The sequence below is a fragment of the Scatophagus argus genome, chromosome 22, assembly GCF_020382885.2.
Source record: "Scatophagus argus isolate fScaArg1 chromosome 22, fScaArg1.pri, whole genome shotgun sequence".
Classification (NCBI taxonomy): domain Eukaryota; kingdom Metazoa; phylum Chordata; class Actinopteri; family Scatophagidae; genus Scatophagus; species Scatophagus argus.
Genome location: NC_058514.1, coordinates 1,758,975 through 1,785,919, shown reverse-complemented (window position 1 = coordinate 1,785,919; position 26,945 = coordinate 1,758,975). Strand labels below are relative to the sequence as shown.

The following is a 26,945-nucleotide window of genomic DNA, read 5'->3' as shown; positions in this document are numbered from 1 at the left end:
CGTCTCCCCCTGTTAATTCGGGGTCACGTCAGTCAGCGTGCGGGGAGACGTGAGACAGAGTAATCATTAAACGGATAAAAGGCCGACGCTCACTTGGTAAAGAATAGGAAACATGAAAAGAGCCGCAGAAGACAAAAAAGGGCCGGGGGAGGAGAGCTACAATGGCCCCCAAGTCTAATGATTCTCGCCGGCGTTTTCTGTTTCTATTTAATTTCATACAATGCCTTTAATTACTTGCTATTCCAGTTGCTTAAGTCTATTGTGTGGGCTTATTATTGGAGGGACTGAAGGTTCCTTACACACAGACGGATGTACTTCAGAGTTGTTTCTGACTGCTGTACAGTGGAGGGCTTTTCTTTCAAGGTGAGGTGAACGAGGTTTATGATCTTCAGGGTTCACACTTGCATGTTTCATCTGCTAATAAACTTCTGTCTTTCTGTTTTCTGCCTCCTGTTGCATTTTTAGGAACCGTGTAAAGTCAAATGTTCAACTGATGCACCCACTCTGCAATTCAGTGCTTCAGACACCAAAACACCCCTTTGTAGGTCGAGATTATAACTTATTTATAGTTTTCACAACATTGGTGTCTGATAATTATTTGAAAGTCCTGTTGAATTCCCAAATGTCACAAACTCTGTGTTCAGACCTTCAGGAAGCATTCGCTCTGCGGTTTTTAACTCCATTAAACTCAGACTGGCGTACTGCGTTGAGTTGAGAAATGGTTGTCAGTGATCTAAGTCGTCACCGGCCCGGAAACTTGCTAAAGCCGCGTCACGTTTCCGAGGTTATTCGTCTCGAGACAAATGAGACATGTGTGTTGCGTGTGAGGTTTCTCAGTGTCTGCATGTGATGCGATCATCCACCCAGTCTGACACAAACTCCCAGCCTTGAGCTCCACCACCAGCCAACAGCTCCAGGAAGCGAGTGCTTTGTGTGAAGTCATTACAAGCCGGGTTGCTGCTGCTTATGTTGATGTTGCATCACTGCGGCGCGGCTTTGGCGTCGCTTCCAGAAGACGCTCGGATGAAAAGGGAATCCAAGCCAAACGGGAGAGCGAGTTCATTGATCAGCGACTGAGGAACGTCCTCGAGTCATGAAGCTGCTGCTGGTCGGTCTGTGAGAGATTATCGCTCTGTCGTTCATGTCGTTATCGTTATCATTATCCATCAGTGCTGAGGTTTTATAGATTTCATTGATTAATCAGTGAACAGAAAAATGAATTGACAGTTTTGGGATTTGTTCATTTTTTCTTTTTTTTTTTTTGGCAAAAAAGCAAAACTTCTTATCAGATGTGAAGATTTGCTGTTTGTTTTGTTTTGAAATCACTGAAAACTGAAAGTTTTGTGCTGCGACTAAATGAGAAACACAAAGATGTCAGCTTGGCCTCTAAGAAGTGCTGATGGGCACATTTTTATTGTTTTGACGAGCAGTTAAAGCCCGTCATGGTGCATGTGGTTTCATCATGCGACATGAATGTGTGCGCTGCGCTAATTAAATCCTTCCTCTCGTACGCTTGCATAGTCACTTCCTTCTTCTAATCTTTGTTAGGAAACACGTTCATGTGATTCATTCAACCACAAGACCAAACCTGTTGCTCATTTTGAGAGGTTTTGTCCACTGGGCTGTGGGTCAGCCGTCAGTTTGATTAACATGTGATCGTGTTTATCGGATGGTGATTTGTGTGTGTGCGTGTGCGTGTTTTTATTTGTCCATTAGCAACGGAGCGTGTGTGTGTGTGTTTGGGCTGCTGGGGAACGTTTGAAGGTTGTGTTTGCAGGAGAAACGACAGCAGGTGTGTGTGTGTGTGTGTGTGTGTGTGTTCGTCCGTCCTTGACTTGTCTGTTTGTTCAGATAGCTGAAGCAGGTGAAGGTAATGCTGCGGAGCTACCTGCTGTCCACACTTTCTCTTTGGACCGACGTTTGTTGTAACCATCATTAAACTACGTGGTAACGTAGGAACCAGTTTACAAGCTAATCGTTTTGGAACTTTCTTATCTATTTATTGATACTGGTGCTGATTAAATCAGCAGCCAAATATACGCTCAGTTTATTGAGTAAACATGGTGGCCGTCTTATACAACCACCCTGCAGGCCATTTCAGTAAAGGTACACAAAATGGAAGAAGCTCGTCTCTCCACGAATAGATTGACTATTGGGTCCAGTGTTCAGCTGTTTTCTGATGATCTGCGTCAGTGTCAATAAATGAATTAAAAAACAAGTTTTAGAATAGTGTGAACATATAATGGTAACTAGACTGAATAGATCATGTTGAATGTAGCAGAAATACTCAAGTAAAGTACAAGTACTTAGTTACTACTACTCTAAATCAACATTTCTTGCTGCTTTCTAAATATTGATGGAGTTTCTGACGGCTGGCATCGACTTTGGTGAGGACTAAAGAATTAGAGAACCAGGTGGTTAACGTTAGCGGTGTTAGCTGCATTAGCAGTGTTAGCAGCATTAGCGGCGTTAGCTGCACCCTCGTCTCACTCAGAACAGAACTGAAATCCATCCATCATCTCTTTCAGAAAACTTCCCTCAAGTTTTCTTTTCCTTTTTCTTCCACCGAATTTAATGTTGCCATACTTTTTGCTTTCGGTTTCTGCTGCCGTCTCTCCCTCCCTCACGTTGAGTTGAGTCACTGTGCTTCACCACGACTCGCTCGGCTCTTCATCCTCCCTGCGCTCGTTCAGGTCTCGACCGCGTTGTTCTCCGTCTGGGTTTGTTATTAATGTCAGAGTCTGACTCACAGGCTGGCAGCTTCTCTCCCCCGCCGGGTGGCTTCACAGTTCAGAGTCCTCGCAGCCCTTCACATGATCTCAGCCTCACCTGCGTGACTTCCTATTTGGGGGGAAAGAGGTTTTTACCCTTTGCGTTCGTATTGTGTTTTTTTTCCCTCTGCAGAACAGGAAGCCGACGTGTGTTTTAATATCACACATCTTCTTTAGGGTCGTGCAGTAATCCTGTCAGCATGCGGACCTCTTTCAGTTTTCATTTCTCCACTGGGGATTTCTGAGTTGATGGAATACTGAAATGTGGATGTGATCTTTGGCGTTGGGAATTCCCAGTGTTTTATTTTAGTCTGTGCTGGTAGTCAGCGGCTCTGAAGTAGTGAAGAAAAAACTGTGGTGTGACTGCACACCGAAAGTGCGCTTACAAGCAGTTCTTACCGACAGAATCAAGAGGAAGATCTGAAAATGCGGCGTCATTGCATCAAAGGTAGATTTTTATTTAATTCTTCTCCTCGTGCCAGAAATCGCTGCCCTGCTTCAGCTCTTGGAAATCCAAACGGTGCATGAAGGTCAACAGGCTGTCGGCGTGGAGAGTGTTTAGGCCTGAGTGGTCTCCCTGTGTGGGCTGTAATTAAAACCACTTGTCATCTGGCGTTCACACCGAGAGCGTCGAGTCCACAGCGGAGCAGTTTGTCGGCGGGGGGAAACGGCGCCGTCACGTGAGTGTTGATTGGCATTGAGGAGTCGGAGCTGACGGGGGTCTCGCCTGGTGTGGACAGCAGGGAGGCGGGAAAACTTCACTCCAACAGGCGATAACTGATGCTCATCTACACGTGCAGCAGGTGCGTTTGGAAAGCCATTTCATTTAACATTACGTGAATAAAACATTTCCTAAAAGGTCTTAAATACAAGCCGAACTCGCCTCCCCTGCTGGCCTGTAAGGTAACCACACCCACACCCTCCTCCTTTGCAAACAAGAGATGGAAAATAAATGTGGCATAATGAGCTACACGGCCCCAGAAATAAATAAAATTAAAACCCATTTATTTACACATAATATCACATTTCCACTTATTTCTGTAGTCACTGAGTGTTTTTTCCATGTGCATCTTTGTTCACTGATGCATTTATTTATGGATTTGTGATCGCACGCTGAGGTGTGTGTGTGTGTGTGTGTGTGTGTGCGTGTGTGTGTGCGTGTGTGTGTGAAGTACACACATACACACACACACAGACGCGTTCACACATTTATGAACGTGGATGGTGGATTTGGACGAGAGCAGAGTGTGAATGTGTGGTTTGGGGGATCTCGTGGTCTGAAAGTCTTTTTCGCTTGGACACACACACACACACACACACACACACACACGGACGTTAATTAAATTCTGACTTTTGAATGCAGTACAGCAACATTTGACCAAGAGTAATGAAGGATGTGAGTGTGTGTGAGTGTGTGTGTGTTCTCATGGCTGCAGTTTGACCTCTTGTCTCCACCACAGGAAACCCAAAACCGCAGTCTACTTCTCCGCTATTTTGTCTTTCATTTTCTTTCAACATATTAGCGTTTAATTCCATAACTCTAATCTTGTTTTCCGCCCTGTAGTTTTTTTGCCTTTTTGGCAGGATGGAAAACGTCTCCACGTGAATTCATGAGTTTTTTCTTTTTTCAGCCACAGCCCTCTTATTAACCGTAACTACTATTTGTTGTCCTTATCATGCAATCAACATGACACAGTTCATGCAGTGATGCTAATCATGAACACACGCGCTGCTGATTACAGATGAAGCACGCACAGCTTAAAGTGGCAATCAGCAAGTTCCTCGTTTTTATTTTTCTTCATCTGTGAACCCCTGGTTGTTGCTGTGGAGTTTTATGAATAGTTTGCAACTGGAAGGAGGAAGAAGAAAAAGGTTTTGGGCTTATGGTTGGAGGAGCAACTTGTGAAACGTGGCCCAAATTCCAATTCTGGCCGGCAGCATATCAGCAGAGTAACTGCCAGCTGCTGCTCGCTGTGCTGCTAGCTGTATGAATCTCTGTGGTTATTGACTGAAAAACAATCTTAGTGCATCTCAGGGGAATTGAGTTTTTAAACGTCGTAGGCTCCATCACTTTTCCACCAAGTCTGAATAGCAGCCCTTAGCAGCAGCTACTGTGTGCGTTTACCTGCACTGACCTGCATTATTTCGGCCTGAGCAAAGCCTCACTGCGAACTGAACGGATTGCCAAGGAAACCGTGAGTCAGTGGAAGCCCGGTGACCACTCGTCCTTTTTTAGCCTCTTCTTAACAAAGTCCTTGAAGGTTTGTGGATCTTTGTGTGGGAGCTAACTGGTTGGAAGCCTCCTTTGTTTTTGAGTTTAGTTGTTGGTAAACCAGGAGATCCCAAAGTATTTTTGCTGAATGAATCACATGGTGCGAGACTTAACTATAAAGAACTTTTTTAAATCAAATCCTGACCTCAGACTGTAATGAGCTCAACCATAGTGAACATGGCAGACATGAGCATGCTAACGTTAGCCTTTAGCCTGAACGCAGCTCTTCTCGCAGCTCCCAGTTGTGTTCTGTTGGGCCGTGTTTTGTCTGCCTTTGTGTTTGCCTCCACCTGAGGAGCAGTCAGATTGGCGCTGCAGCCGACCTCCTTAAATCAGCGTTAACGGAGGGATCCTGAGCTACATCAGGGTGGAGGTGGAACGGCTGCCTCGCTGTTCAGCCTCTCAGTAATGTTTGTCAAGTGCTTCCCATTTGGCTGCAAGAGGTGAGAGAGGGGGAGAACACACACACACACACACACACACACACACACACACACACACACACACACACACACACACATTCTAATCAGTGACAGTCAGTACTTTCCACTGGTCGTGACCTGGTGTTACCCGTGAATAAACCAGTTCAACAGGGTTGCTGTTGACAAAGTGCTAGGTGTGCGGGTGTGTGTGTGTGTGTGTGTGTGTGTGTGTGTGTGGTGTGGGGTGGGTGTGGGGTGTGTGGGGTGGGTGGGGTGGGGTGGGGGGGGGGGTCCAAACAGCAGTGGGGGCATCTGTTCAACCCTGCAGACCTTTTGAGTTTTCCTTTTTAAAATGTTTTGTTTTTACTGCTTTCTTTTCCACCTTCCGTCCACATTTTTGAACAGCTGACGACCAGCTGCAGTCTTCTGTCTTTTTCCCTGGCAGTTCCTCCTTTTTCTTTCAGGTCCTGACCTCTGATGAATTTTAAAAACGAGTTAACAGTAAGGGCTTCAATATCAACGCCACACAAGCCCCGTGAGGCTGCAGTGCTGCAAATAGACCAGGAAACAGAAGAAAACCTGAGCTGCTGGGTCAAAGTTAGAGCAGTAAAAAGGCAGACATTTTGGTGCAGACCGAACCAGAGCTGAAATAAGAGAACATAAGAGATCTGTTGTGTGTCTGCTGGGCGCTGAAGTGCATAACAACACGTTAGTCATAACGACTTAATGATGCAGTAGTTTGTCTGTGATGAGAGCTTTTCAGCTTGTTGTTGAGTTCCTCTTCACCCCCAGCTGGACAAACAGTCACTTAATGCACCCTTGATTTGTAGTTTTTCCTCCTCCTGTCTGCAGGTTGGCTGTCTCATCCTCGATGCTGAGGAACATTTGACCCTGCTGAGTTGAACATTTGTCTCCGTCAGTCCCGTCTCCTTACGTGTTCTCAGGAACTTTGCTTCGTGTTTGAGTTTTGGTTTTGCGTGACGGCCTGATTGCTCGCAGGATTCATATTGAATGCATCAGGGTCACACGAACACCATTGAAGCTCTCAGTGTGTGTGTGTGTGTGTGTGTGTGTGTGTGTGTGTGTGTGTGTGTGTGTGTTGATCGTGCTTACTTATTTAGTTTGCGTGCATGCAGTGCAAGTACTACTTACAGTGTGTAGTTGTACTGGGTTTTGTGTACATATCTTTATATTTAGTTTGAAAGCTGTGGTCACAGTTTGGGTCTCTTTACTGTGTGTGTGTGTGAGTGTGTGTGTTCATGTGCTTCATTTCCTTTATGTTGGCCTGTTGCCGGTTGGACCCTGCATGATTTGGCTCCCTGCCTTCCTCTCTTTATTTCTTTTCTCCTTCTTGGCCTCTCTCTTCCTTTCTTTCCCCTCCCTTCTCTGATTTTCTTCTTCTTTCTTCCCCAAAAGGTAAAGATAAAAAAAGAGAAATCAACCTCCAAAACTTTGAAAATTCAGAAATCGGCCTTTTACCGACCTGAACGCAGCACAGAAGCAGCTCAGCACTTTGCCTGTTTCACTTTTCCACCAAGTCTGAATAGCAGCCCTTAGCAGCAGCTACTGTGTGCGTTTACCTGCACTGACCTGCATTATTTCGGCCTGAGCAAAGCCTCACTGTGAACTGAACGGATTGCCAAGGAAACCGTGAGTCAGCGGAAGCCCGGTGACCACTCGTCCTTTTTTAGCCTCTTCTTAACAAAGGCCTTGAAGGTTTGTGGATCTTTGTGTGGGAGCTAACTGGCTGGAAGCCTCCTTTGTTATTGGGTTTTGTTGTTGGTAAACCAGGAGATCCCAAAGTATTTTTGCTGAATGAATCACATGGTGCGAGACTTAACTATAAAGAACTTTTTTAAATCAAATCCTGACCTCAGACTGTAATGAGCTCAACCATAGTGAACATGGCAGACATGAGCATGCTAACGTTAGCCTTTAGCCTGAACGCAGCTCTTCTCAGAGCTCCCAGTTGTGTTCTGTTGGACCGTGTTTTGTCTGCAGCCTTTGTGTTTGCCTCCACCTGAGGAGCAGTCAGATTCTCCCTTCTCTGATTTTCTTCTTGTTTCTTCCCCAAAAAGGTGAAGCGGAAAAAAAGAGAAATCAACCTCCAAAACTTTTAAAATTGACAAATTGGCCTTTTACGGACCTGAATGCAGCACAGAAGCAGCTCAGCACTTCGTCTGTTTCATTTTGAAGCCTGCTTTGCTCCTTTGTTGATTTGCTGTTGCTGCTGTTTGCTGTTTAAATAAACTCTGCTTTTCCTGCAGATGTTTTACATTAAAAGCCATCCAGTTGCTCAGGAGGTATGATCCTCTCCCTCCCCCTGAAGGCTTTTATTGTGAAATAACTGCAGGATGTGGACGTGAGCCAAAGAACAATAAATACAGTGTTATTAGGTTGTTTTTAATTGAAATGTCAGTCATTGCTCTAATATTTTGGCTTGACTTATACATTATTATTTCAGTCCAGTCAACAGCACACGTTCAGACCCTTGTTTAGATTTTGACTGCTCGTGGTTTGTGTTTTTTATACCGATTTCTGCGGGAATAAGATGTTCCTGTGCTGTGCTGCAAAGGAACAATTTAATACTGATATATTAGCATGTGGATAATTTTAGATTTGGTTTCAGTCAGCGATGTTTTTGTCTCTCTCGCCCACAGTGTGTGGCTCTGCCAGCTGCAGCAGTTTGACATTTAAATGCTTAGTTAACATCTGGACGTTCAGTTGGATGAGCAGGGTGGAGCATCTCTCAGTCTGCTTTCATCTGCTATGAGGCCGTCGTGTCGTCCTTAACTCGCCGTCGGTCGGTTGTGGGACGGACTGGGAGTGCGTCCACGTCAGTCGATGACGGCGACGCCTTGTTTAGATTTTGACTGACAGGCACAGAACTGGGACAAAACATCATGTGTTTTCTGATTGTCTGATCGCCTGCCGCCAGCATTTTAGTCCCGTCTCTTCTGTGAAAACAAAACACCAATTTCCTCATAGCTTTTTTAATAAAAATAAAATTGTTTTTGACTTGTCGGTGTCGAATATGTCGAATGTAGATTTAACTTGATGAGTCATTCGGTGAGAGAAATCGCTGTGATCTGCAGTCCAAGGTCTTCAGGTTTCCCTTTCTGAATACAGACTAGCGCCTCCTGCTGGTGTGGAGGCTTATTTCCTCTCACACAGCCGCAGAAAGTAAGTGCTGGTTGTTCGTTGGCTGAAAGCCTTGCTGTGTGTTTAAGTTCAGCTTTTTGGCCTCGGCACAGGCGACATCAGAGTCTGCTGTTGTCGTCGCCGGTTCTGTGGAGTCGGTTTGGTGTGTCTGGGCCTTCCTGTACTGCTGAACCGCTGACAGCATCTGTTTATCTTCAGCTTTCATCCACTTGAAGCAATAAAAGTACCTTCAGTATTTAGGAGCTGGTGTTCAGTATTTGTACTAAAAGTAAAGGAAGAAGAAGAAGGTGAATTAGATTTTTGTCAGGCCCTTGTCGAAACGAATGTGCGTGTTTTACCAGCTGAGACGCCGCCATCAGGACCCCACACTAGCTGGTGCACATCCTGTATGTTTGTCTTTATGTTATAACTTAGTTGCTGTTTTTTCATTTCTGTTCTTCGTTTCTTCTCACACACAGCAGTGGAATAAGACAGCTGTACTCGTTTACAGTCGCATTGTTGCTTCTAAATGAAACCAAATGTCAGGTTTTTTTCCCCTGAACACACACACACACACACAGACACTGCGCTGGATTGTGCTGGCTCGGTCTACCCGTGAATGAGCAGCTTTCCAGCGAACACACTTTGATCTGTCTGGTGGCGTCTGCAGCAGCAGTTTAGATCCACTGATTGCCGATTGCCGAGTGTGTTTCTGTGTGTGTTCGTGCATTATGTCTGTTTAGGATCTCAGCTGACAGGACGCAGACAGGAAGGCTGTGGGAAGGTCATTCAGCTCTGATCCAACCGTGTGTGTGTGTGCGTGCATATTTATGCTGTCCTCTAATTGCGTGCTTCTCATTTGTTGTCTTTTTGTCCTGCTGTCTTGTCACTGTGCATTAAGCTCCAGTTGAATGTTGTTAGTCACACATGATGGTGTACAACAGTGTTGGACGTGGGTTTAGATGGTCAAATGGGTGATTTTTCACTGTCTCATCCAATAAGATCTGATGGAGGATGAAATGGACGCAAATGAGAAAACTGAGGCCACAGGAAGACGAGAGACTGAGCCTCACTTGTGTTTAACTTTAACAAGTTTAGCTTTGGCCTTGCAGTCGGTGCTGCCTGAGAAGACAAACAATCATTATCATCATCAGTCATTAACGACAGAAAAGTGTGGTGATGGAGCAAAACTAAGCTGTCACAAGTGATTTGTGGAACGGCTGCGTTTTTAAAGTTCGTCTTAGAGTGAGTTAGATGAGACGATGGACGTCCATTTAAACTCTGCGGGTCCAGTGCAGCCATCTCTCTGTCGCGTGTTTAGCCTAGCTTAGCACAAAGGCTGGAGTCTAATGGAAACTGTTAGCTAGTCTGATGCACACAGTCTGTGATTTGACGGAGTGGGCAGCTTGGCGGCTCTGATTGGTGCATCTCGTCGGCTTCTCCTCCGTAGCAGAAAACGTTAAAACCGACCTTTCAAACGCTGACTGAAAAGCGGGTTTCTTCGCGGCGTTATGAAACGGCTCCTAACAGCGCATGCTGTCATAAAGTCTGGTGTTGAGGCTGTTCCTGTGACGTGTCATGCTTGTCGTCAGGAGCTGATCTGGGTCCAGCTGTTATTTCCTCCTGTGTGTTGTTGTTGTGATTGGTCAGATCTGGAGGTATTTCCTGGAGGTGAGCTGCTGCTCCTCCACCCTTCCCTCTATGGCTCCTTCTCTCCATTTCTGCCTGTCACACTTTGCCCTCCTTGTCGCTGTATCATATTTCAGTATGTGTGTGTGTGTTTGTGTGTTGTAGTAAATTCCTGCTGCAGTTATGAGCTGATTAGTCATATGGTATCAGTTTATTTAGCCAGTAATGGAAACTGCTGCCTGCCAAAAACGCCTCTGTCTTCCTCGGCTTTTCTTTTCCCGTTTTTTTCCTCTTTAATTTCCTCCCCTCCTCCTCTTTCATCCACCCTTTTGCTCTCATTTTGCCGCCTCTCTTCACTCCGCTCACCTTCCCCTTCTCTTCCTCCTTGTTGCGTTCTTTTCATTCCTCCTTTAATCTTCCAGCCTTCTTCTACTCGTCACTTTTTCCAATCTTCACATCGCTGCTCTCGTCTCTTCTTTTCCTCTTACCTCCTCGTGCTTTTTCATTTCTCTAATTTTCCCTCTGCCATCATTTTCGCTTTCGTCTTTCCTCCTCCCTCCCGAATGTGATTTTCTCTTCCCCCCGTGTTTACAGAGGTTGAAAAAATGGCTCTGCCCCTCCCAGCTAATAAAGAAAACATGACTCAGACTCGGGAAGTAAAGGAGTTTTTGACTCCTAAACAAGCATATGTTGCACTGATTGAAAGTCGTTGCATCAGAGTAGTAGATTATTAAATAACCCCTTGTGCTTGTTTGGTTGGAGGCCGACTTGTCCGATGAGTATGATGAGATGCATCTCACACTCGAACCAGCTTCATGTTGTGTTGGTTTGGGGGGGTGGGGGTGGCCGGCGTGGTACATTTCGTGGCTGCAGGTCTGATTAACGAGGAATGCGAGGACGTCTCGTCATGTCAGCGTCGGCTGATGGGGATTATGGGTCAGAAGAGGAGCAAAACAGCAGGGTTTAATGAAACACAGGCTTCGTACCACACAGGAGGTATCTGGAACTTGGACTCGACGAGTAATCCTGTTACTGTAAAATGGCTGCTTCTGCGGTGCAGCTGAGTGTTTGTGCAGTTCAGTATCAGAGCAGAGCTGAGATATCATGAATGTCTTCCAGTTTTCAGGACTTGATAAGAAAAAGAAAATTTATTAGCATATATTTGGATTTTTGAGTCTGTCTTCACATGATTTCTGTGGCCTTACCTTGTAATGAAAGAATAAACATGCAGAAATACACTTCAAATCGTAGAAAAAAGATGTCTCAGATTGGGAATCCACAACAATATCCATCCGTCATCGGTATGTGATGATAAAGACTTTAAAATGAAACATCAGCATCTGTCTGATATGACTTGTAACACTTTAATTACGAATCGCTGGCTAATTGGTTTTCGTGTTTTGCCCAGTGAATGTGTACGTTTTCATCAGGATAAGATTGATACTCCCTTTATTCCACTACTGGACAGACTTCTCTGCAATTAGGTGGGGAAAAAAATATGTGCATATTGTATCTCCATACATCAGCAATCGGCCAAAATGAGCTGGAAACTTAGGACAAAAGTTCAGTATTTTGTATCTCAGAACTTGCTTTAGACTTGTCCCATTTTTAAGTTTTCTTCGGGATCAAAGTGATCCAGTGTTAGTTGATCCACGCCCACACGGTTTGCAGCTCTGGTTTTTCTTGGTGCCATGTCAGTAAATGACGTCACAGACTGAAGAAATTAAAACCACTGACCATCGCTTCTCCTCTTATTACAGCAGTTCTACTGAGTAAAACTGCAGTTCCCTTTAGAGGTGGACAAGACTTGTCTTGGTCGTCTGTCCTTGAGACACAGACTTGGAAGGAGGTAGAATTGGACCCCAGATTTTGTTATCCAGTAGTAAATACCAACTGAAAACAGGGACATGTGTCTGACTGTACGTGAAACTTAATGTGTGGACCATCTGGAATCTCTCACGTTAATCCAACAACAACATTTAGTGCAATCTGAAGGTTGACAGCATGAAAATAATCAGAAGAACACGTTTTCAAAGCCAGTCGGGGATTTGGTGGGTCGTGTAAATGTGATGAGTTCAAGGTCCCCTGAATGTTACAGGTTTTGAAATGTAAATGTGCGTGAGTGATCGACGGGAGCTAGCATGTGTGCGACTCCGCGGGAGGCAGTCATGGCAAACTAAAGCCGCATCTCATTAACGCAAGTGTGTGTGTGTGTGTGTGTGTGTGTGTGTGTGTGTGTGTGTGTGTGTGTGTGTGGCAGAGGGAGAGAGAGAGAGAGAGAGAGAGAGAGAGAGAGTGAGCTGCCAAACGGGACGACGTCGGTGCCAACAACAGACAAACACTCTGGCTTCAGGGTTATTTGTCAAGGACGTGGACCGCACACCGCTGACTGCCGTATGCTTAGGGCTGAATCCGTCTCCTGTCAGCGTGAGGTGGCACAGACCTCCAACATGTCACCCAGCAAAGCTCCACCCTTCCAGGAGAAGCTGGGAAAAAGTTGGGGTTTTCTCCCCTTTCTCAGCTGACAGAAGTCAAAAACGGGCATGTTGGCAGTTACATTTTGACTTCACTTGTGTCACACGTGAGCAGCAGCGATGCAGCAAAGTTCAGGGCTTGAGGAGTTTAGATTTTTAGACGAAGGTGAAGACATTTATGATATTATGAGATATTTTCTGCTACTGTGTGATTTCTTAAAAGCAAAAGTTTGACATGTTAGGAAAGTGGGTTATTCACCCGTTTGCCCAAAGTGAGATGAGAAAATTGATACCAATTTTCTGTCTGTGCTGTAGCTATGAAGGTGCTGTCAGCAGCTGGCTAACTTAGCTTAGCATAAAGTCTGGAAAAAAGAGGAAGCACTTAAAGAACTCAAATTAAAGAAATTAGAACACCTCTTAAGCTCACTTGAAACAATAGTGCCCTCAGCGAAGACAGTTTTCACAACACAGTTTTTGTACAGAATGAACAAATAAGGGCGATAGCTCTTTGGGCTTGTGATCGGAGGGTCACCGGTTCGATTCCCCCACCGGGGGACTAAGATGAGATATGGAAAAACCTCTAAAAGTTCAAATTTAATGAAAAAGTACCGTTAAATACTTCAGTGTGACAGCTGATTCAGGTGATATGAGTGTTGAATGGATTAAACTGGTTATCCAGACCAAAATGTGCAGCTTCATTACAAAAAAAAAAAACCTGGTATCCATCTTCAACCACCCATATCTTTCCAATCCTGGTCTGATTTATCTTTCCAGACGCCGACTGTGATAGATGTCCAAGCGCCTCATGCATTTCCATCAAATATTTGATGTGCACCCAACTGCTGGTAATGCCAAGCTTTGCAGCGAACAGATCAGAGCAGCCATGGAGGGAACAGTTGTGTCGAGAGAAAGAGATTTTCAGGGCAAGGCGAAGGCATGACGAAAGTGAAGCCGACAGATGAGAGAAGAAGCAGACGGGCTCACAGAAAGGAGTGTGTGACAGCTCCAAAGTGAGATTTTTGATCGATAAGAAGGTTTCAAGGCTGATGCTGACGGTTTTTGGATTGAAGCTTGTTTTTTTAAATGTTAAAATAGCTTTAAATGCTGTCATTTTTATGCCAAAACATTTCCAAAAATTGGCAAGTATTCAGTGTTACTCTTGACAAAGTGTCAAGAGCTTCATTTTTCTCTGGCTGGAGCAGCTCCTGCATCAGCATTTTGCACCACAAAGGGACATGAAAGCTTCGTCCCGGCTTTCACCCTGAAACCACCAGCTCGTCTTGGGTTGGACGAGTCAGTGATTGAACTGGGTGGAAATGGGACACACCTGGAACTTCATCATTGGACGTTGGTGGTTTGACTCGTGACAACACGGCTTTCAAAAAAATGGTCTTTGCAAACGTTTCATGAGGAAGGAAATAACATCGAAGGCATCTTCAGACCCCGAGTGATTCACACGATGTGTCCTGTTGAGCCTTTTAATGAGGCTGTTTGAGTCACAGTAGCATGAAAATGCCTTTTTGTCTTTTTTGTTTCTCTTCGCCGTCCTCTCCTCTCCTTGACTGAGTGCCTTCGACTGCCCTCATTGTGGTGTGTTTAGGTGCAACTTGCGACAAAAGCTTGTGAACGGTTGGCCTTTGTTGGATGGTCGTGTTTTTGGGGTCAGCTGAGTGTTTCAGGGGCTTCCCGTAAAGCTCGTTCAAAGCAGCGTTGTGCAGCGACATCCTCGACGTTTGTGTTGTGTTGACTCTAAGCTGAACTGTGCAGCAGCTTCACGTAATGTCAGACCAACATCTGCACGCTCGGCGAGGAGGGAAAGTGCAGCCGATCGATCCAGCAGTACTGTAAATATGCGTCAGGGCTGGACGGCGACTTCAGCACCTGATTTATACCTGATTTAATTGTGTTTTGGTGTCCAGTCGAAGGCGAATACGAGCTGAGTGTGTCTGTCCAGGTGGACTCGACTTTCTCTGTCGAGTTTCTGATGCTGGAGACGAGTGAAAAATTGTTTTGTTTGTATTCAGCAGAATGGGCCTGTGTGTGTGTGTGTGTGTGTGTGTGTGTGTGTGTGTGTGTGTGTCCGGTGATTTGTAGGTGCAAAGGCTCGGCTCTGTCACTTCCATTAAACATGCTGTCCTCATTTTTGTTCTCTCCTCACCTCTCTGCCTCACCCTCTCCTCCCCCCACCCTCTGTCTCACTTTTTCTACTTTTCTGTCTTCCCAGCGATGCTCATCTCTCGCTTGGCTGCTGTTGCTGAGGTTTGCAGCACACACACACACACACCTCAGACAGAGCGATCCACCACACTGGTCAGGAAATTGGACCCTCAACAGTCTGTATATTGGAAATGAAATTCCTTTGAAAGGCCCAGACAACACGCGCGCACACACACACACACGCACACACACACACACACACACACAGAGTTTTGAAGACGGGGCCTGTCGCCGCTCGCTGGTTTTAACCATAGACTCTTATCTGCAGAGGCGCTATCAGTAGTTTAAAGATAGAAATGGTGGAGCTGAGCCCTCCCCCTCTCCCTTCTGTCTCCCCCTCTCTGTCCCCCCTCGTCTCTCTCTCCTGCCTTTTGTCTTTCTGACAGTCAGTGTCTCTCGTCCACGTGTGCCGCTGACAGATAAGGCATTGATGTTAATTACAAGACGTGTAGCCTGTCAGACAGAGAAAGAGGAAGTAGTCGATGATGCTGAAACACCGTTTTCAGCATCAGTTCAGAGTTCTCACACTAACACTACAAAGCAGGTTTGTCATTGCCAACTCTGTGCATGAAGGATGAGTTTGGTGATTTATATGGGTCCTTGAAAGTGCTTGAATTTTTAGATTTTTTGCAAGAGTAGAAATGCAAGTTCTTTTGATATTTGCGTACTTTGGCTACGTTCAGCTGCGTGCGTGTTTGACTCCTGCTGCGTCACTGTGGACTGAAAGTCAAGTTGAATGACGCAAGCGAACGTTAAGCGAACCTTCAGCTGTAACACACACCTCCGGGCCTCTTTCTGTCTGTGTGCATCTAACTGTTGGTTACCAAACTGGCCCCGTGCTGGATCCTGGTCATCGTGTCGTCAGTTTGGGTGACAGAAACTAGGAAGTTGATCCTGAGATGTGGGAACGTGACAACCAAGTTTCTTGATCTTTCAGCGGCTGACTTTCACTGCAGACGAGATTTTAGCAGACAAGAATTTCCCCCTCCTGATTCAGTAGACAGCATGTTTCAAGATGTCTGGACTCACATCAGACCTCAACATCTGGACCTGCAAATTAGCGAATCACCGCTTGCTGGGGTGGTTCGCCTGGCTAATACTGCACACAGAAAAGTACAAAATGTAGATTTCTCAGCAAAATAAAGTACCAGAAGTAGAATTTTGGAAGGAAAGCGGCATCATGTTTTGAGCTGCGTATTTATCGGCCTTCCAGAAAGCTGCATCAGATCCTGCTTGAAATGCTGTCAAGTTGAGATCTGAGAGTCGACGTTTGTTTGTGTGTCACTCACCCCTCAACCTGTAGTACGATTCCCACAAGGCGCCCCCCAGTTTCCCTCTGTAGCTGCATTACAAAGGCACAGTGTGGGTCTCTCCATCCGTCAGGCTGACAGGCTGACGGGAAGCCCTCCTCAGGTGGTTTACGTGCACACTCAAGCATTCACATGCACCGGTGTGTGTGTGTGTGTGTGTGTGTGTGTGTGTGTGTGTGTGTGTGTGTGTATCATTTTCTTTCTTTTTTCATCAGATGAGTTTAACTGGGACCGGGAGGAAGCGTTTGGCACAGATTAGTGTGTGTGTGTGTGTGTGTGTGTGTGTACCTTTCAGTGGTCTGAACACACACAACAAATGATCAAAGTTGTCATTTAGGAAGTACAGAAAGTGTTTTTCGCCGGGTGAGTGTGAAGCAGCGGTAACTGAACACGCACAGCGAGCGTCTCTGAACGCTTGTTTTCGCTTCATTAGTTGTGTTCTAGAAGAAACTAGCCGATTCTTTTCATTATTTGGGGTTGTTAAATTGCTCTTAAAATTCATTCCCAGGTGATATTGAAAAAAGCTTCGGGTCAGCACTTTTAGAACTGTAATTTCCTCTGTAGCAAATTTCCCAATTTATCCTCTCAGCTGTTTGCAGCCCTGAACTGGAATCCCCATTAACCTTCAGGCTGAGTCATTTTGCCAGATTCCCATTAACCTCCACAATGAGTTGTTTGGTGGGCTCCCATTAACCTCCAGTGTTTGTCGTTTATCAGACAACAAAGCAGAGTCGGTGGGAGGCTTCAGAACTTATTTCTGCCTCATTTGGAGATGTTTTTCCCCTCTCTTATAGGATGTCTTCTAAAATAAGTCTCGCGTCGAATCGACTGAGCAAAACAGTCAGATGTGAGTACGTAAAGGACTCACAGGAGTCGCACAGTGAACCAAACTGTGAGCAGATCTTCCTAAAAATGACTTCAAAAAGGGCGTCTGCATGGGTGTCCTTTAGGGGCACCAACTGATCTTCAAGCAAAAATGTCAAACATTTGCTGCTTCCAGCTTCTTCAGTCTCAGGATTTGCTGCTGCTGAATGTAAAGTCTTTGGATTTTGGACTGTTGGTTGGACAAACGAAGCAACTCAAAGGCGTCACTTTGGGCTGTGGGGAACTGAGATGAGGAGGGGGAATTCTGGTACGCGACCCCGAACGTTCAGGAGGGGTTTGGCACACGTTAGCAGTTGAGACGAGGTTGTTGGATAGCCGGGATCACCTGGACGATGAGCGACACGTCAGCCTGTAGTTTCATCACCGTCCGTCTCTACTCACCTCAGTCTTACAGTTTGTCCGTCTTGGCTTCGGTCCAGTCGAGTGCCGTCATACAGCAGCTCACAGCTTATTGAATGAAAGCAGAAGCCTCAGATAACCAGGAGAAGATTGGGTTGCACTCGGCCTCACTCTCACTGCTGTGTCTCATGCTCAGTGGTGTGTGTCCGTCCACTCGCATTGTGTAGGACCAATGTAAGCACGTCCACACACTCACACACACTCACACACACACACACACACACACAGACAGACATAAGCAGGAAACCACAGGCACGTCTGAGGAGTTTGGTTTGGGTCAGCGGGCATGTGAACAGAAACGAAGAGCCCTCTTCATACAAACAGACGAGTGTCACAACGAGGGCACACAGAAAATGGAGGCTGCTGACATAAGGAGGAGGAAGAGGAAAAGGACTTGCAGCCGACTGAAAGATGGTGAAGCAGAGCGGCAGGAGAAATGATTAGAAAAGCAGGGAAAAGAGAGGAAAAGGTGGCAATACAAGAGGGAGTGGATGTGAACGCACGAGTTCCCAGCTCTCAGCCTGAGGTTGTGAAACTGAGTAAATATGAGTGAGAGACAAATGATGGGTGGAGATGCAGCCTGCAGCTTGGCGCTAATGTTCTTTGTCGTCTCGGTTAGTTCGATTTCCACCGAGATTTCCTCTACATCCATCCAGCATTCAGCCGTGGACAAGCTATGAGGGAAGATCATTACAAAGGCTGCAGGACCTGACACTCTGTTCACACACTTCCTGTTGTCTCTGGTTAGCCTGGAGCCTCCTCCAGTGTTTAGCATAATGCAGCTAACATACTCAGCTCTGATTGGACAGCTTGTCTCCATACATACGGTGTACAGTGAAGCAGGGGGGTCGTGAGATGATTCATTAGAGAGGAATAGATGAACAAATGAAGTTCAGACACACAGATTTTACAGAATTATAATCTTTGCTCTTTTGTCAAGTATTGAAGTTTTATCTCATCAGGTATCTTCATCAGGTATTCAAATGAAACCATCTGGGAAGTCATAATCCAGAAAGGTTTGGCTTTAATCTCTGACACTAAGTGATATTTAAACAGAGAAGATAAACACAGCGGTAGGAACTGTGAACCTCCTGGAATCCGTCAGCCTGGCTTTTTGGTATTTTGAGGCTTAATGAACGTTGCGTTTGTCTTAAATGGAAACATGAAAAGTGGATCAGCGAGTTGTTGTTGATTTCTGCCTGCACGTCCTGCCAAGACTGAAGGCCTGCAGGAAACTGAATGCTTAATTGTTACAAGACCATCATCACCATGTAGGCGTATTGGCTTTCATCGCACCCTCAGCCCATCTTCAGGAGTGCGACGTCGGTGATGTTTGGGGAAATGAAAGCAGGCAGTAAAGCTCTTTATCGGGCACATCCTGTTCTTGGATGACTTGCAGCTTGTGAACCCATGAGAACGGGCTCTTAAGTGGGAGCTCTGAAGCGCCGTGACAGTGATTGATACCAGCAGGGCGCTCTGAATGCAGACCACAGCGCTCGTCCTTATCGCTGACACTTCCGGCTCCGAAACAAGATGTCAGCTGTTTGTGGGAGGAAGAAGGACGTGGTCTGACTGCTAGTGTGATGGGCGAACCCGCGAGAACAAGTCATGTTGGCAGCCTTTTTTTTCCCTACAAAAACACTGGCGAGCTTTGTAAAAGAATCTCAGTGTTTGTGTTGACCTCCTTTTGATGCTTAAGAAAAGCGCTGCAGGCACCCGTTTTAAAAGTCGGACACCTCCAGTCACAGATGATTCACTGAATTAGTCCCACAGAGTTTGCAGAGCAGTAAACTGCATAGAGATGGATGAACAGTTAGCATAATTGTTATTACGGTTCCTTTGCTGCAGAGCGTCTGCCTGTGTGTCGTCCCTGTGCTCTGTTTCTGGTCTAATTGTTTTGAAACTGCCGAGTTGAAGAGCGTTGAAAGCTGTGCCGTTACAACAGAGGAGCTTCGTTTTCATGTTAGCTTAAACAGCCTTGATTCTTTCCTCAGTAAAAGTCTGATGCTTTTGGGAGGAAATGATGCGATAGGAAACCCGGAGAAGCTGAATGTGAAATGCTTTAACTCTTATCTCACGCTGAAATAAAAACCCCCAAAAAACCAATGAGATTTGGTTGTGTGCGTGGATTTCCATCTTCCTAACTCTTGTCACACTGTGTGGAAGACGTCTTTTCTGCTGTGTGGAAGTAAACAAAATCAAATCAAGTAGTGGACTCTGCAGAACACCCGCAGTACTGAGTAGTAGGATTGTACTGCAGGGTTTTTGACTAAAATCCAGGGCCTGTTTGTCCTGTGGCTCCTACAGAACAGTTTTATCCTCTTCTGCTCTAAAACCAAGTCAGATGTGCACAGTCCAGCTCTTTTGTGACTAAAGGTGCCAAATAATTTACGACTTGTGGGAGTTTCTCTGAAGTCCAGTGGGGTTTTGCTCCCAAGCAGAGCACAACTTGAAATGGGAGTGTTGAAAGCCAAGAATCTTATGGCACAGACCGAGTAACGGTACTGGTATTGATCAACCTCAGCAGATATATTGTGGTCATTTTTCTGCTACGAGGGCCAGCAGAAATCTTTGTTATTGCCCTCTCACAATATATATGACAGATGTTAATGAAATATGAAGTGTCCCTGTCTGTAAACTCCTCAGTCATAAAATTAACATGTGGGGGAAAGCGGAAAAGAATCCTGCAGTATTCAGCCAAGAGAAAGAAAGTATTTGTTCCTGGTGTTTTTGTTTGGCTTTGGATCGTAGAAGACATCACTTTGGGCAAAAAGACTCCTCCTTTTTCTCCTGTTCAATCAGCTCATCATCATCAGAGCAGAGCTGTAATGATTAACCAGACCATCAAAAGTGCCAAATACTTCCTGTCTTTCTTCTTGTTCCATGTGAAGAAAGTGGTTTGAGGTACGTTTTGAGAGATCAGCTGACTTTGGGATGAGTGAGAGATTTGGTAGATTTGATTGGCCTCAACATCCAAGCAAAAAAAAAGTTTATTGAACTTCCCTCACTCCCAAATGGCAGAGTTTAATATTTGGGCCTCTTAAAAGCAAAGATTATGAAAAATCAGCACTGCCCGTTTCAGTTTGGTCGAACTGGGATTTCTCATACACGAGCATCGACTCCAGTATGACTCAAAAGAAATAATAAATCTGAAGATGGCCGCCAAGAGGTTTGATTTAAGAACTGGAGAGCAGGCAGCACACAGAAGAGATTCACAGATATTAATATTTACCCTGCTTTTCCCCTCTCCGGTGCCACGTCGCATAATTAGCTCCGTGTCCTCACTCGTTAACAACCTTCCCAATACTCCTGATAGATCCACATTGATTATTTGATATTAAAAATGTTCAGCGCCACATTGAGATGTGTTGTAAAAGAGATGAGCTCGGGAGACAGATTGACAGCCTGAGAGATGGATTAAATAGCCGGGATACTCGGCCTGCGAGTCCTGCAGCAGTCTAATGAGTTTCTGAACGGCCGGAGGAAAGACGAGGTCGTGGAGATGGAGCGGATTTAATAAGACCACCAGCAGAGGAGCACGGAGAGATGAAGAGCAGGCCGATAGAACTTTGTTTCACCTCCTGAACCTCATTATGGAAATAGGCAACATTGCTGATTGCTTTGCTGCATATGTATTTGTCTCTCCATACAGGTGTGTGTGTGTGTGTGTGTCTGCAGGGACATTCAGTCTGTCCTCCACATTGTTCAGAAGCAGACGTGTAACTGTACTTTTGTGGTTCTCTGATGTATACTTAATGCCAGGATTTTATAGTTCCATGAAAACGAATGAGTCCTGCACAGACGGAGGGAGCAGGAAGGCACCTTTTTAAGCTTAATGAGTCTCATTTGACTTGTTAAAATCCTCTGCATGTAAGTACAGTTCTGAGCGTTGGTGGCACCCATTTGACTGCTGAAGATACCTCTGAGTCGGGTTCAGCTTAGAGAAACTAAATTCAGAGTGCTGTTTAGTTGTTTTAGCCGATGCTGATGGCTGCAGGGGTTGCCTTGTTGTTCGGTTCGGACTGAAATATCTGCACAGCTACTGGACGGCTGTGAAACTGGATCTGGACTTTAATGGTCCGTTCATGCAAAAAAAAAGGCAGAAAATGCTGTTTTCAGCTTGTCAGACATGGAGATTTCCTGCTTCTCCCTGTTTGTGTCTTATTAAGCTGAATATCTTTGGGTTTTGGCCTGAGAAAACAAGTTACTTAATGTCATCGCCTTGGACTTTCAGAAACTGGGATGGACGAAGCGTCTCCAACTCGTCACTCCCGGCTGCTTAACACGACAAACACAAATAGGAAACACGTGTCTTCATATGTAACAGAAAGGCACAAAGACTTTCCTCTCAACAGCAGACAAACCCGTCAGTTAACCTTTGACCCTCCCTCAGTAGTTGGCCAGTTCATTGTCGGGGTCGAGGGTCGACGGCTTTTTCACTGAGTGCTTTGTGTGAGCTGGGACACGTGGTCCATTGTGCAAAGTCATAAAGCCGGAGGTTAGACGTGTTGATGCGTCTTTGTGCTCGTCTTTGTCCAGCAGGGTGAGGAGTGTTAAACACAGAGTTGGTGCTACCAGATGCTACATGAGACGGCCATGACAATGAAGCAGAAGGATGAAGGCTGAGTCAACATCTGCGAGTTGTCCAACATGTCTTTCTTTAGGTTGTGGTTGTCTTCCTGCTCGTCTCTTCTCTGGATGTCCTGCCCCTGTACAGAACAGAGCACGGGAAAAGGGAAAGCCCCTGTGGTCTCTGAGGAATACTGCATGGCTGTGGTATGACCATGTAGGAGTTAATTAAGACCAGACGTACTGCTGCAGAGGACAAGCGACCTCAGAGGGGACATTCCCTCCGTCCTCTGTTGGACTCCTTCGTGACGGGGAGTCGGTCATGGCTGCTGGCGAGTTTGAAATGAAATTAAAGGGCAGTTGTGTGTTTCTTACAGCTTGGATCATGTTTTTTGTAGGTTTGGTCTTTGGTGTCAAAAGTCCATCTATTTGGAAGAGAAAACTGGAGGCCAAAACTTGAGTTTAACAAAATGCACTGGCACCTGATCAGCCCTGGTACTGGATCAGGAACAGTCCAGGACATCAGTGTGGTCGATATAATAACAGGAAATTCATTGTGTTTCTGCTCTGGGTGTTAAATTGTGCTCTAATTGAGCTCCAGACGTCATTAACAGTTGATCTCCCTGCTTGTATCGTCATCTTCCTCTGAGGATTTGTGCTTTGAGATGCATGGGAGCAGACGTCTCTGTTTCTGTGCCACTTTGGAGCTCCTAACCTCTGCTGACTCGTCCCAGCCTTCCACTCACACTTTGTTTACTGGCTTTTCTGTCCGAGGATTATGGGATTTGCTTTTTTCTCAGTGGACTTGGTGATACACCGCAGCAGCAGCAGCAGCAGAGTCAGGAGCTGCAGCACACGATGAAATTCATGGTTCAGGCATCACGTTCTGATGACAAACCTTCTCATTCCTGAGTCAACGTTTCTGCCTTCGTGTGTGAAAGACAGTTGTTTTTAGAAATCCTTGTTTCTCCTCCCGGGATACGACCGAGTCAGTTTTAACGGCAGTCTTTTTCTTCTTTTTTTTTGCATGACAGACAAAAAGCCTTTGTTTTCACATTGGCATGCAGCTGTTTGCTAGTGGCTAACACGCGGGGAAAATGCTGATTTTTGCTTTCCTTGTCATCAAAGGAAAGCATTTCTTCCACGAGTTTACGCTGAGCTGAAGTGGGCTACCAGTCATCTGCTCTGTGCGAATTGATCGCACGGGGCTTCTTATCCATGTTGATGTCTTTTGGGCTGTTTCTTAAAGGCGCACACAGACTTTTTAAGGAGCTTAAGCCTTAGTCAGCACCTCAGCATCAGCACCGTAATGGCGCGAATAGAGGAGCATCGAAACCAAAAAGGGTGGCTGACTCAATAAGCTTTGCTAGAGCTTATCTGAAGAGTTGGGTGACCAAGATCGATTAGTCAGTTTTACTTTTTACTTTTACCTGGTCTCAGGTGTGAGTGCGTATCATGTACATGATGCTTATTTTCTGAGGCTGGATTTTCCCTTTAAGCTTCGGTTTCAGTGTCAGCTGACTCTTCTCTACATCGAGTTCACTCCCGGGTGAACGTCCTCTGAATGGTGAATGGCTCCTCGCGCTCACAGAGGCCTGTTGATCAATGCTGTGGTATTTACAGCAGGGCTTTCCTAAGCTCTGGCTTACAAACGTTTTCGTGGTGGATCCTAACGGGACAAAGCGAGAGCACAACATACCAGGGTTTGTTTTTAGTCAGTTCTCAGGGATTAAAGGGCAAATCGTTCATATCTGCTGTTTTCTCTCTTAACTGAGCTGGTCAGTAATGCAGAGGTTTGGGAGAACTGAATCACACGTTTACACTCCAGATACTCGCATGATCTGTGACATTACACTGTTTAAAGTGACTCATGTTAAATTGAGTTTCTTTCAGACACAGCACCATCTGAGTTGTGTTTTCCTGCTTTTAGAGTTTAAAGACATTAAGGAGTAAAAACACTCCAGTATCAGTACGTCAGCTGATGTGTAATTTATTGTCCAAACTCACTCAGTGCACCGGAACAGTTTTCATATCACACACTAATATGTCTCTGTCCCACTGATGTATCGATCAGGCTCTGGCTTCACTTACTGCTGCTGAAAGCAAAAAGAAAACTTTTTTTTTTGCACATAAATTCAGTTTGAACTGAATGACCAGAATCCGTTCGGTGTAGATTTCCCCACAGAGAAGCAGGCTTGTGTTAACAATCTCCAACCTAAATGAATGTAATCCATCAATCTGAGTCGTATCCATCGTGTCAGAGGTGGACAACACAGGTTCACCTTTTAATAGGAGCCATGTTGAACACCTGAGCGACGCTTCATTTGTGTGCCTCCCGCCTCTTGTTTCAGCACCTTAGAAAATCAGTTCTCTGATTGGGTAATGACATTCATTTCCTGGCCGTACACTGTCCTCTGTCTGCCGATTCACCGGCGAGGTAACGTGGTGACCTCCGGCTCAGCCCACGTGGTCAAAGTATCCTCGGTCCTGATGCGGTCTGCTGTCTGTGCCTCACCTGTCCAAAGGATCATAATGAAAACCGCTGGCTGCAGTTAACAGAAGCATCGTGTCGCTGCAGGGTTTCAGCCATGTTTCCAGGCTTTTGCCGCAGATAACCTGCTGGTTTTGAAGTATTTGCTACAGTTGTCATAAAGCATGTGCAGATAACAGCTGGAGAGTGAGACGGAAAGAAGGTTTGGGCACTTGACTGTGAATTTGAACAGAATTTAACGGTCAGTGATGTTACGTCATATGACCGACTGTCAGTGTGTTCCTGAAATCACTCACATGTTTTTGTAATTTGGAGCAGGAAAACTGCAACCAAAAAGAAGCATCTGCTTCTCTGTGGTTTGTGTGTGTGTGTGTGTGTGTGTGTGTGTGTGTGTGTGTGTGTGTGTGCGTGTGCAGTTTGGTTTGCTGAGGCAGGTTGAGCTGATGCACTCTGAGCTCTTCAAAGGCCTGTCATAAAACCTCTGGATCCTAATCGGATGCTGTTCAGACTCCACATTGTAATTATGTCCCAACAAATTCCTGTCTGCATACTCCCACAGAAGGAGAAGAGTGTGTGTGAGTGTGTGAGTCTGAGTGTGTGTGTCGGGGGTGGAGGGTGGTCGTTTTTGTCGATGTCTCTTCGGGGGGTTTATAAGCTGCATGTTATATCACGTTAACATTGTGTTGAGGCTGTTGATGTTTGTGTGCGATGCTGGTTTGATATTTACACAGATGTGTGTGTGTGTGTGTGTGTGTGTTTGCAGCTTATCTTTTCCATGCTCTTCTCACCAAGTTTCTTTGGTCTCGATTGGATGTGAAAGGAAATCCCATGTCTGCAAGGCTTCCACCACAGGCACAGACCTGTGTGTGTGTGTGTGTGTGTGTGTGTGTGTGTGTGTGTGTATGTGTGTAAAGCCTTAACCATGCCACAGTGGATTAACCACACAGTTTGAGCGCTAACACTGAGGCTGTGAAGGAGAGATTCAGAGGGAAAACGGAGAGCGTGAAGCAGATCGAGGACCGGGAGGACGAGACTTTAAGATTGAAGCGAAAAGGCTTTTAATTCCAAAACACAACACATTCGGCTTGAAGAAAAAAGCAATTAACCACCGGCGTTTAATTAATCCTCAGTTGGAAAAACTCTGATTATTACAAGCTCAGAGTGTTTAGTGACTTCTGCGAGTCCTCACCAAACAGCAACTGTCACATTTCTGCTTAATGTGCTTTAAGATAAGTCGATCCCTCAGCGACGGAAACAAAGGCTTTTATGACTAATAACAGATTGTTGCTTTGTAATTTCAACACCGTCAGCAGCTGGTGGTTGGTGCCTGCGGTACACATGGACGGAGGGACTTCCTGCATGTTGTGGACCAAACCGGACGCAGTTTCTGTTAACGTGCTGCATTGGGCCAGTGCAAAGCTTTCACCCGAGGGCCACAGCCCATCAGCCAGGCAGCAGATAAATCAAATGAACCAAAACCGGTCTTTCTCAGGTCTTCAGTAAATATGGACGCTGTTAAACATGCGTCTTAACCAGGGCCCGACCGCACACGGACGCTCGAGTTGTTTTTAGAGCCGGGTTTAAATCGGTCAGCAGATAACCGGTCCACCGGGGAGTCAGTTGTTGTGTCGCACCGTGTTGTTTCATAAAGTTTCATCATTACTTGCACGCTGCCACGCTGTTCTTACCTCAACCTGACAGGCGCTCGCCTCCTCCCTGCCGCTCGGCGAGCCTGCGACTCCACGCGAGTCGTTAAAGCTCAGCTGCACAGCCGTCAGCTCGCTGCGCCGCCCTGCTCTCAGAGCTGGCATTTCTCAGATAAGAAGCCGCCAGCACAACTGATTTACAAGACTTCTCTCCGCCCGCCATATGAGTGTGTGTGTGTGTGTGTGTGTGTGTGTGAGAGTGTGTGTGAGAGTGTGAGTTTTCGCTGATTTAAAAGACTCAAAGTGTAATAAACTATCATGAAATACTCCGCCAGCACAAACACATCAGCCAGCAAATCACATCACAGCATTCAGCGTTCGTCCTCCATCTGTCATCAGCAGAGGTGTGTGTGTGTGTGTGTGTGTGTGTGTGTGTGTGCTTGTGTTTACAGTACACTGCAGTTTGCTCATGTTGGATCTCTCTCCTCCTCCTCCTCCTCCTTCTGTATTTTTTGCCTCCAGCTCGGTGTGTATTGTGTTCCCTCAGCCTGCTGGGTGTAAATGATCACTTCACTCCCATTTGTTAGCGTCTCCTCTCCTGGTTTTCCTCAGCGACAGTCATTTGATCCGGACATCAATATTACAGGGGAGGGGAATTCCAAGAACGCGGCCGTTCACTCCTTCTTTTATTGGATTTCCAGCCACCAGGGCTTTTCTGA

General features: G+C 45.7%; 1 protein-coding gene across 4 annotated transcripts in view; it reads left to right on the top strand.

The window, feature by feature from the left end:
- plxnb2a.1 (plexin b2a, tandem duplicate 1) overlaps positions 1–26,945 on the top strand; it is a 108,633-nt gene that overhangs the window by 7,850 nt on the left and 73,838 nt on the right. Inside the window, exon 1 of one of the 4 annotated variants that reach the window (XM_046379566.1) lies at positions 14,934–14,968. The exons of the other annotated variants lie outside the window; for them this stretch is intronic. The gene's annotated coding sequence lies outside the window, so the exon portion shown is untranslated. Of the gene's footprint in view, positions 1–14,933; positions 14,969–26,945 lie in introns of those variants that run through there. 4 annotated transcript variants of the gene reach the window in all.